The sequence below is a fragment of the Vigna unguiculata genome, chromosome 4, assembly GCF_004118075.2.
Source record: "Vigna unguiculata cultivar IT97K-499-35 chromosome 4, ASM411807v1, whole genome shotgun sequence".
NCBI lineage: Eukaryota > Viridiplantae > Streptophyta > Magnoliopsida > Fabales > Fabaceae > Vigna > Vigna unguiculata.
Window position 1 is genome coordinate 37,085,312 of NC_040282.1, and position 13,247 is coordinate 37,098,558.

General features: G+C 26.7%; 1 non-coding gene across 1 annotated transcript; it reads left to right on the top strand.

Moving 5' to 3' along the window:
* The first annotated feature begins 12,883 nt into the window (after positions 1-12,883).
* TRNAI-AAU lies at positions 12,884-12,957 on the top strand. Its single transcript has one exon. It is a non-coding gene; the product is annotated as a tRNA-Ile (tRNA).
* The last annotated feature ends 290 nt before the right edge of the window (positions 12,958-13,247 follow it).

A 13,247-nucleotide genomic window follows, 5' to 3' on the forward strand; every position in this document is an offset into this window, starting at 1 on the left:
TGCGAATCGGGTTGCGGGTAGGCACTATCTGTGCTCAACCCGACCAGTTGTCATCCCTAATCAAAACACAATTTACAAATCAGAAATGATCATTTGAACACTTTTAAAACATAAAATTAAATTGAATTTTTTAAAATAAATTAACCCAAAGAAAAATAAAAAAATAAATATATACTTCATCCTACTAAAATATATCATTGAGTTAAATATGTTTTTAGTCTCTTTTCTTATAGTAAGAATTAGAATCAGTGCCCCTTTTAAACTTTGAACCAATTTAGTCATTCATAATTATAAATACGTGAATTTAGTCATTTTAACTAAATTTTATTAAGTTTATCTAACGTTTTAAACGTGTTTTCCAACTAACATTGAAATATAAATGTGTGAAACATTGTAAATAGTTCAACTACTATCATAAAATACGTTGAAAATGTCAAATAAACTTCAAAATTTGGTTAAAAGTATTAAATTCACGAATTTCTAATATTGAGAGACTAAATTAGTCCAAAATTTCAACAGAAACTAACTTTAATTTTCACTGCAAGTCATGGACATAAACATATTTAATCCTATATTATTTCTATATTAATATAAAGGAATGAAGATTTCTTGAAGCCACATCCATATATGGTAATAGCACATGAATATTATTTGTAAAGGAATGAATATTTCTTGGAGCCACATCATATATGGTAATAGCACATGAAGAAACAATTTTTTGTTAATACACTATATTCTCATTTTACACCTTCACTCTTGGTTTCGTTAAGAGTCCCTATAACGTACCGTATTTATCCTCTTTTTTTTCTAGCAATATGATGACTTTTGATAAGTTAAAATAAATAAAAAAGTGTTTTGTTTTTATATTTCATATTATAAAGAGGATATAATGAGTTTCAATATATTCAAATAATTTGTCTTCTACCTGGTTTAAAGATTAATTGATATTGAATTCAAATAGTCCTTTGTTTTTCAATACTTAGGTTAGACATTTCTATATAATTTGACGTCTCAACAAACATTTCAGATCACATTTATTATTTGTTATCACATAACAAATATTATTAAAATATAAAAAATAATAAAGAATACACAATCATGAGAGCAAAAAACAAACTCATAAGAATGTATGCAAACTTTTGGTCTTCTCTTTCTTTGGTGTGATTGTCGGTGTTCTTCTCAACATCGTCATTGTTCTCACCCTTAAAAACAATGATATTATTTCAATTATATCTAAGAACCTTGCAATATATAAAAATAATGGCTAATTTTTTTCCTCAATTTTGTTAATTTTGTTAAATTAGTCCTAATTTTATTTTTTTACTTAAATTGATCCAATTTTTTTTCAATTTTATTCAATTTAGTTTTTTTTTTTTCTAACATCTGACTCATTAATGGTAATGAACTACGACTATTATATGTCACTCAGTGATTTTTATTTTTTTAATTTATATATATATATATATATATATATATATATATATATATATATATATATATTTAAATATCCATGTATCATCCAGCAGCGTGTCACGAGTTAATGTTTTATATTCAATTTAGTTCTTATATTCGTTAATTTTATTCAATTTAGTTCTAATTTTGTTTAAAATTTAGCAATTTCGTTTATGTAGAAATTGTGACAAAATTTAGTTTTTATAACCTTAAACTAATTGTAACCTTAAACCAAAATATTTAATAAAAATGTGAATTTTAACAAAAACATAATTATAACTTTAATATAAAAATTAATTTTGGTCTCAATTTCGAAAGGTACATAATTGCTCAATTTTAAACAAAATTATTATGACTACATTAAATAAAAATAAATAAATATAGATATTAAATCGAATATAAAACAGTGAGTCTGATACGTGGCACATGACTAGGTTGACACATGAATATTTAAAAAAATTAAAAAAATAAATATTAAAAAAAAACAAAGAAGTGACACGTGATCACTGTTCATTACAATTTAATGATTTAAAGGGTATTTGCAAAATAAAATCAAATTGAATAAAATTAACGAAAATTGAGACCTATTTGAGTAAAAAACAAAATTATGATTGATTTGACAAAACTTAACGAAAATTAAGATAAAAAATATTTTAACCAAAAATAATTTACATGATGTGCATCTATTGAATAACCAATTATAATAAAATATTAAATCTAAAGGGATGATATATGTTATATGTCTATTATATATTAGTACCTTCCATTTCAAGTTGGAAAAAAAAGATTGTAACCCTAATATAACACTTCAAGGATTTAACAATTGAGATGATTTTAAGTAACAATATATAGTTGATTGTGTATATGCTTATACTGTATTGAACGAGTAAAAAAGTTAACCTTTTTATCTTTTATAGTTTGTTTCTTCTAATTTTTAATTCATCATTATCCACAAACATTGATGTGAGTGTTGGGTGGTGGCGAGGAGCAAAAATTAGTGTCCAACCAGCAGCGACCATCAATCTCAAACTTTTGTTGTGTTTTTCAGCACATTGTACATTAAAAAGGAGGATAGAGAGAATGAGAAGTATTTACCATCAACTTTAGGATTTTTTTTAATAAATATATTATAAGGATAAAACTTTTAGTTGATGAAAATTTTAGTCGATGAAAATTTGTGTATGATATATTTTTTAAGATAATAACTACTGAAACTATATATATATATATATATATATATATATATATATATATATATATATATAACTTATAATTACATACGATACTATAAAAGTAGTTTATATTGTTAATACATGAATTAAAAAAGAGGAAAAATGTTAATAAATAATTTAACAAATAAAAGTACCTTTTCATCAACAGGGTTAAAGAAGACTCTTTTTTTAAAAGTGAACTAATATAATAAAACATATAATTAAGTTATAAAATACATTTAGAACATCATTATAGAGAACTCATAATCAACATATATTATCAACTAAGAATAACTTATACCAAATATATATATTATAGTTGATTCATTATTTAAGAAAACAAAAGTTTTAAAACAATTTGGGTGATTATTTTCTAATCTTTTAGAAAATATTTGATTACGTAATTAATATGAAAATTTTCATTTATAACTTTTTGAATTTATAAAAGATTATGTAATAAAACAATTGAATTATTAATATCATATTTAAAAGATATGTGAAGTTAAAAATATGTGAAGAAATTGAATTTATTTTATTTTCATCTTAACGTGTAATTTTCTTTATATTACTTTTAAAAGATAATTTATTATTTTATTTTTCATGAATATATATATATATATATATATATATATATATATATATATTTTAAGAAAATAAAGTTTAACATTAAAAAATAATTTATCAAATTGCACTACAAATGTTTATCTAATTGTTTTTATTTTTAAAAAATAAGGAATTGAATAGATTAAATGATTGAACTTCTTTTGCGTTAGAGGCTTCAAACCATAAGCAAAAAACTGTGAAAAACAAATTCACCCGTGTTTATTTGGGCTCTCGTGGTAGAAGTGGACTTTCAAAATTATTATAAATCTTGCCAAGGATTCCAAATAGTAAAATTTATTGGGATAAAATATACCAACATAAGAAAATATTAAATTAAATTTCAAATGCATATAATATATATATATATATATATATATATATATATATATATATATATTATTTATAAATATTTTTTTGTATTAAAAAGTAATTGGGTTCCGCCACTGCTTACATCATATATTTCATCATATAAGAAAATTATTAAATAATAACTAAATATAAAGACCAATAATAGTTAACCATTATATCTAAGTCAGACATCACTCTATAAATTAAAAGTTATTGATATTTAATATAATTTTTATTATTAATAAAATATTACAAGCAGCTGATTCTAAAAAATAATTCAAAAGTGGAAAATTTTCATAAAATAACAAAAATATATATAAATGTGTTATATATATATATATATATATATATATATATATATATATATATATATATATATATATATATATATATATATATATATTTTGTGAAACCCACTTTCTCTTATTTCTCTAAGTTATCTCTCCTCGCCAAGTTTAAGTGCATTAGCTCACCACACTGAACAAAACACACTTCACAAATTCTCTTCAGTCTTCTCCTCTCAAACCCCCACACTCTCCAAAATTCTAATCCCCTTTTCTTCTGCAAATTCAGTTCCTGGAAGAGAAATCCTTGCAGAGCTCCCCACTGACTTTGCTTCCAACTCTCTCCCTCACAGTAAGTCAATCCTTCCAAGTCTAATCTTGTTTTGCTCTGAATTCAAAATTCAACCTCTTTTCTGGAATTAATCAAACGTCCTTGTAATCTTGTGTTGTAATGGCTAAATTCTCTAGGTTGAACTGAAATCCTGAGCCCCAATTGTTGAGAAAGTATCTTACCAAGCTCAAACACCATAGAAAGGTAAGGGAAGCTAACCATTGTCTTAAATTCGTAAAGAAATCTGTTCGGATGACTTTAGATGGCTTGATTAAGTGATGAATTGATGCTTGAACTGTACAATTGTTTGTGTGGAAAAATCTGGGTTTTTGCATGTGGGAACAGGTTTGTAACCTGGTATTTTCGCCTGGGTGAGTGGCTCTCGCCTGAGCGAAACTACCAGGAAACCCACTGTTGTTCATGCGCAAAGCCTTGCTTAGGCGAGCTGAGGTCACTTAAGCGAGAGACATCTTCGTCTAAGCGACCCATTTTAGCCTGAGCGAGAGTTCGCCCAGGTTTTTGAGTTTTGCCACTGTTAGGGCCTCGCCCAGGCGAGATTGACTCGCCTAAGCGAGATGGTCTCTCGCCTAAGCTAGATTGACTAGCTTGAGCGAAAGATCCTGTAGTGGGGTATGTGATGTTATACTTTAAAGGATGAATTTACATGTTTGAAAGAGATTATGTGCAATTAACTTCCTTTGTGAATGGTATGTGTTGCTAATGCTATTTATGGTGAATATGATGAACATGAACTATGAGAAGATGTGGTTGAGATAGAATTTCAAGGGAAATTCTGAAGAGAATGTTAGTGTGTGTGTGTGTGTGTGTGTGTGTGTAAGGACATGAGGAATCCGTATTGGTTGGTATCCTGAAACTCCAATAATCATTCATGCTCAGATAGAGTAGAATGGATTATGTCGTGAGGAGTAGCAGGAGGTCCTAGTCTTTGGACTTGATTAAGTCTTAGACGCGAAGGGGACTTACCCTATGAGTGGTTGGGTGATAACCCCTTGTGCTCAAACTTTGCAGAGTTTGGGAACCTTCACAGGTGCAAACCACCAAGAGCTCCAATCTCACTTACACAATCCGGATATCGAGTCTAGAATTATCTGTTTGAGTTATATGTTGTGAATGATTTTACTCTGTGAACTGTATTACTTTTCGTTCATTTCAGTTAGCTTACCCTCCTTGTTTATGTTTGTTTCCTTGTGTGGTCTCCTTTGCAATGATCACTTATTATTGGTGTGAGTAAAGCCAAATCCAGATGCAGACACCCCTCTCCTAGACAGGAGCTGAGCTTGACTTGGAATAGTAGTAGTAGTGCCTTTTTGAGTTAGATCTTTGAAGTTTTAAGTTGTATTAACTGACTCTATTTTGTATAAGCTGCACTTCTACCTTAGAGTTTTTAATATGGTTAGTTTTGGATGACTGTATCAGCACTTTATAACTGTTTATCCATATTGCCTGCTTTGTTGAATCATAATGTGAATATTTTATTTAGTAGTATAAAAACTATTAAATGGAATGTTACATATATCACTACAAAAAAATATTTGAATGGTGATAAAATTTAATGACTAAAAATAGTTAGTTATTATAGTGATCAATTTAAATATCAATTTATAAATTAAAATTTATTGATGATTAAAATAATTTCAAAAAATTATAATTGTTCTCTAAATTAATAATTAAAATAAATTATTAATTAATCTTTTTCTTATTTTATATATATATATATATGTATATATATATATATATATATACATACATATATATATATATATATATATATATATATATATATATATATATATATATATATATATATATATATAGGATGTTAGAAAAACTAAAATACATTACACAATGTCATACATGACTAAAACATATCTAAAACGGAAAAACGATAAAACTAAAATGACAAAAATATAAAGAAACTAAAATCGTAAATTAATTATTAAAATATTCAAAATTGTAATTGCACGTAATATATTTAATATATAAGTTAAATAAATTGGAGACATTTTCAATAATAAACTACACTGGTACATACTACTATACTAGTTACATTGTTGTGTAAATAATCAAGGCTTCGTCAACATTAAACAGTTCTCACCTAACCACGGTTATGTGCAGGACAATATGGTTTTCTGATAAAGGAATCCCACCGATTAATCAACGACAAAATAAATATTTAATTGATTAAAAATTATGAACTCTAAGTCAAATTTAACAATATAGACATTAATGAGTCTGTAAATATTTAAACATTTGTGTATCGATTCGACAGTGAGACTTTGTCATCATATTTCCGAATCTTTTTTTCTTCTTTCTTTCTTTTAAGTAAGATCAGGCATGTTGTTGTAAGGTGACAGTGACGAGCACCATAGTCAAATTATAATGATAATGAACACTATCATTGTAAAAAAAACTGTCATAAAATAAATATCGTAATAATATGGTAATGTCAACTGTCGCATTTTTTAATTTTCATAACAAATTTTAAAATAGTTATTAAATATAAGATTAGAAAAATAAGATATATACACAAAATAAATTTTTTTAAATAATTGTTAAAAACAAAAGATGTTTTTAAAATAACGATTAAAGATAAACTATTTATAAAATAATTAATTTTTAAAATAATAATTAAGGGTAAAACTGAATTTTTAAAATAATAAATAAAGGTAAAACTGGAATAATAAAATATAAACACAAAAGATTATATCCTCTTTATATATTGTTATAGATAATATGACTCGTGAATACATAGTAAATTTCTCTTATTCTAAAATCTTGCCTTGTGAACATACTAGGTTCTAACACAATCTTCATTAGAAGTTTCTTCAGTCTTGCAATAGAAGGTTTTAGGAGTTGGATGAAGAGAACACATATGGAGTAAGATTAAGTTTTGTTCTTACCGAAAAATGAGCCGGTTTGCAATGACGGATCTTCACCAAAATTTTTGGGGGAGCCAAAATAATATACTCAAAATTTATATATTTAATATTTTTGTGACTAATTCAATAAAAATGAATACATAATCTAGTACATATATAATTATCAAAGAAATTACACAATCTAAAGGAATGTCTATCGTTTTTGTCATATTTTTGAACTCATGGAAATTGATTATAATTAGATTTTTCAGTTAACTTTTTTCGATGTAAATAATCATATTATCTGCAAAATATTCATCTTCCGTTTTATTAACATACATTTGATTCAAAATATTCATCTTCCGTTATATAATAAATGGACCCAATTTACCATAACCTAGATGTTGGTTATATTATCATAAATATCATCCTTTCCTGATTGTAGGAGTGTTAATAATTCATACAAATATCATGTTTGGATCTCATATTTATCGGGTCTTTTTAGGTCTGCCAATAATAATAATAGGCTATTTCTTCCTACACATCCATATTTTCTTCCTATGCCTCAATAGCTTAAAGTAAATGACCTACGAAATATCAAATTTCTAAATATGCTCATGTTATACATCACTACCAAAACATGAAGATTTTATTAAGAGAAAAAAAAACATGGGATACTATATCAAATCCATGATTAAAATACATCGTACATAGGCACAAAATACATATTATGAAAAAAATTAAGTAATTACACAAATGGAAAAAAGTAAATCAATGCAACACCAATAGGAAACTAAAGCTTAATAATCAAATTCCTCATCATACTAAGATATTTATCATTAACTGACACACTTACAATCCACAAAATTTAAAAATCATTATTGTTTTTTAGAAATCTTTGCTTTGGAAGATTTAGTATTAACTTTTTGTTGCATAGCTTGACAAAGTTTCCTTGTAGTTTCAACGAACTCATCATCTTCCTCAAAATTAGAATCTTCCCTCTTATTAAGTATATTAGCCAATTTAGAGACTATTTTCGGTTCCTCTACAAAATGATTTCTTTTAGATGTCAAATATTAGGAATTGTCTTATAACTACAACGAGGTACATCTAAGTATTGTAAACTCTGTAAACTATCAACAATAGAAATGACATCCTCCAAAAAAGACATATCATGCAAGGAATAAAAATCCATTGGTACACCACCACTAGTAAAAACATCAAGATTCTTAATTAATAATATAAGATCTATGCACAATAAAATCATTATCATGATTTGGCTTAAGTTGGGACTTAGCAATATATGGCATCACAAGAGAATGTACCATAATAGGCTGAATCATAGGCTCCAGCAAAGGCTCCCTATAGGGTCCACCACAAAATCGTAGAATCCACCAAATATCAAATTTCATGAAAAAATATTCTTATAGTTTCCAATTCCATTAACAACAAGCATTCCCAGGTTTACAAATTTATAAAAGACAAATATCTAATTGCCTTTGTTATATCATAGTTTGCAAGACTCCATCCATATTCAATTTGACACGAGAAAATATAAGAAGGATTCAAGTATTGTCAAAGGTTGATTTTTTATTCCAACTAACTATGAAATCTTGATATAATTTATTAAGCACAATCTCATACATAAGATATGTTTCACTGATATTGTGAAAAAGAATGATGTTATTTAATCATTTTTAACTCCAAAAAAATACCAACATTCAGAATTGTTGTTGATTAAGTGTATCTGTAATGTTTTTTATTATGTCCATACTAACATGAAAATGATTGGAATTAGAACAAGACATAAATATATGTATGTGATAATCTGAAAATGTTAATATGTTGTCTTGATAGTCGACTAGGCTACTAATCTAGTTAACTAGGTTAGTTCTGGAACTTGGATTTGGGTCTTGTCATAATGTAGTTGACTAGCCAACTAATCTAGTCGACTAGACTCGTCCTGACAGCAGCTGCTGGATAAAAACAGATCCTTGCACCTTCTGAAAGCAACGTTTTCAACCAAAAAGAAAGAGAAAAGAGTGCTGAAAATCTTCTTGGAGCAAATTCTGCAGCAAGGGCTTAAGTGTTCATCAAGAATGATCATCAATATCAAATGAAGAAAGTGTAATATTGACACTAAAGTTGTGTACTAAATTAGGTGTTATTGTTCCATTACTGTCACTGTTTTTGTATCAGTTTCTTGTAGTTTCTTGAATATGAAAATTTTGTGTGTTATCACTGTGATTGTGGTAATTGTGTGTAATTGCTTGGAGCATTACAATTTGCACATTTCTTGAATGGGTGTTTTCAAGAAAGTGTGGTTTTAGAGTTTAGGAATTGCATAGGTGTTTATTCCTTCTCTTGTTGATATAGTGAAATTTCTAGTGAGGAAAACTAGAGACTGAATGTAGATTCATCTGAATCAAACCAGTATAAATCTTGTTGTCTCTTGTGCTCTCTTTCAGATGTCGGGTTGACCCAACCGACCCGATTTTGACAAGTTAGAAATGGGTCGGGCTGACCTGTTTTGACATCCTATATTTGTTCATGTCTTTCTTTTGCAATGAATGCCATAATATCGTGAGCAGATGAGCCTATAGGTAGGAACGAGGGTAGACCATAGGGTGGATGGTCTTAGCAGAAGCTTTTAAGTGATGGTTGAATGTATATAACATAACATATTATGCAATCTTTAATTGCTCAAGGCCAATCTAGTCTTTAACTACCCAAAGCCTGATTAGTTGTTAGGCCCGAGGCATATCTAGTCTTTAACCTAATGTCATGGGATCATTATAAGTAGGGATGACAAAGCGGGCCAACCCCACCCGATTTGGCCCGCCCCACAGTTCAAAAACATGTTTACTTTTCTAGTCCGACCTAGCTCGCTGGTTGGCATGCATTTGTAATGAGCAAAATAAAAACTTTTTATTTTTCCATAATGATTGACATTCATTTCCTATCAAAATAATTCCAATTAGTTTAATTAACCAAAGACAATAAACAATAACAACCATAATTATAGTTAAAGTACAATAGTAACATGTCACTTTACAAGACATGTACAAATTTGTTAACCTAAAATTGTGTAAAAAAATATCCCATGTTCAATAACTAACATCATTATCTTATATACAATGATTATACATAATAATAATAATAATAATAATAATAATAATAATAATAATAATAATAATAATAATAATAATAAAATGAACTTACAAGGAATTTATAAAAACATCGTGATGAATGGTGTGGGGATTGAAAAAGGAGAATATTTAATTTTGTAAACGGGCCAGCGAGCCAACCCGTCTCATCCCGCCTTAAGCCCGTTCGGGTTACGGGCATGTGCAAGACAGGCCTATGCGGGCCATTAGATCTAACTTTCCATTTTGTCCTGTGTTTTTTTTTTTTGCGAGCCCGCTTGGTCCACCCCGAATTACCATTTTTATAGGATATGAATTAACAAATGAGGAGTTTAAAGTTGATAATTCAGGTAACTATTTAAGACATAATAAGAGACATAAATTAAATAAAGAAATTTGATAAAGATCGAAAGAAAGAAAGGAAATCAAGAGATAAAAAAAATGGATATAAATGAAAACCTTGGGGGAGGAGGAAGATGATAGAGCACTTTTGAATGCTGTCCATTCTTTTTCCATTCTTTTTTGCTATAACATCTTTATGGTTTGCCTAACACCTTGAACGTATGACTATGTTATAAAAACTCTATATTTTATTTTTTTTGGATTTTTAGTAAAATATTTTAAATTATAATATTTTAAAAAACTCGTCATTGTAAGAAAAGTTAACAAAAATATACAATGAAAAATATATTTTTTGAAAAACATTGATCAATTATTAAATAAAATACAAATATTCTATTAACTGTATTAAAACATACATGCTAAATTATTCGTCTTACAACACAAATTACTAATGATAATAAATTCGGAATTTCATAGTCGCTAAACACAAATTTTTTTCTCATATAATTTTTAAAGATAATTATTATAAGAGCGAATAAACTATAAAGGACACTTTATGATTAAACGATGCAGTAATTTTTTTTATATTAACAATTTATTATGTATTCATAAATTTAAATGAATAATTTTGATATTTTTTATATTAATATTTCCACTGAATCATTTTTTACATCCCATATATTTAAATTCATTTAAAGCTATATATATAATAATAAAATAATGAATACTTTGAGAAAATGAAAAATAAAGTTAAAACGGTTTTGAAAAATGCCCAGAAAAGGTTAGAAAGCCTATATATTGTATGATTAAGCAAAACAATTTAATATAAAAGTATTCTTAAAATATCTCACAGTAGTAAAATATAACTTCAAACTAAAACATTATATATAATCGTTAATTGAAAATGAGATAATTTGGGCGTGGGTGAAATAAAAGTTGGACAAAACTAACCGAGTGTTTACTTCCTGCACCCTACAATTTTTTCACAAACCCCCAAATTTTAAAGTTTAATTAGTCGGATGATATTCATTTTCGTTGTGTAAGTTTGATATCTATTTTTAAGAAAATGTCAATCGAGTCTCAACTTTTAAATAAGTGTTTCAATTGAGTTCCTTTCAGACAAAAATTATTAACACTGTTAGCTTTATTCATGACTTTTATTACTAAATTTTAATATAAATATCAATACTTAATTTTGTAAATTATTTTAAATATCCATACCTTTAATGATATTAATATTTTTTTTAAAATAATATAATTGAAACACATTTTAAAAAATTAAAATTCAATTAACACCTTTTTAAAATCAAATACCGACACATTTAAACAAAAATAGCTACGATTCAATTAATTAAACCATTTTTAAAATGGCATTATTACTGAAAATACCAGATTGGAACGAAATTTCTGGAATAAAACTTTTGGAACAAAATTTTCGCAACAAACATTCTGAAATGTATATAGTATAATGCCTTCCGAAATGAGTTTTTTTGAAATATTCATACATGAAATATGTTATAGAAAAAGTTTGGCAGAATTCGTGAAATGTGTTTTGAGAAAAACTTGAACGAGTTTTTTTCTGCCTTTTTTCTTGTCTTCTTCCTTTACACATTTTATTTTTCTTTTTTTTTCTTCCTTTGCAGCAACGGTGATGATGGAAGTGACAAAAGTAGTGAACTAAATATCTACTTTGAGTTTATCTCTTCATGCTTTACATTATAAGGTAGAACATTATAAATATTTTATAGTGTTTACAAATTAGCGATTTTTTATATTTAAAATTTAAATTTTGTATTGAAATGTTTAAAATTATGAATTTTTATAATCATTCAATTAATAATATATTATTAAAAAAAACTAAATTATTCATGATTTAATATTTTGAAGTTTAAACTGTTTCAAATATGGTTTTTTAATTTTTTTTATTAAAATATAAACATTAATGTATTGATATGAAGTGTTATCTTTAATATAAGATGTTAATATATTAATACGAAGTGATTGTTTTGAACTATTAATGTAGTATTTTGTTTTTTATAAATGATAAATATTTTTCTTAGATTTACTTTCCTTTCATGTGGTATATAAATTGAAAATTAAAATGAAAACTAGCTAAAGTAAATTTTATTGGTGAGTCTAATGACAAAATGTCTCAAAGTTAACGCTTTTTTTTTTTTTTGCATAAATCAAGGTAGTGAAAATATTCGAAGCACAAATTAAACTAAAATGAATTAGTAAACATTCTTCATTATTTTATATAACATTAAAATGAACAATAATCAACAAAGGCCTATTAGCTCAGTTGGTTAGAGCGTGGTGCTAATAACGCCAAGGTCGCAGGTTCGAGACCTGCATGGGCCAAGAATTTTTCTTGTTTTGCAATGTGAACATTTTGTTTTATATTTTACTTACAATGTAGAGTTAATAGTGATACATTAGCTCAGTTGTTTAAAGTTTGACCTTAATACATCAAGGTTGCACGTTCGAGACCAGCATGGGTACGTTTTTTATTATTTTTATATAAATTTGTCATTTAATCTCATCCACTAAATGGGTTATAATGATTTAAATTATTATTAAAACAATAATACTTCACTGTATAATTACATTTCATGTTTGGAATTTGTACATCTGATGTTATTTTTGTCTTA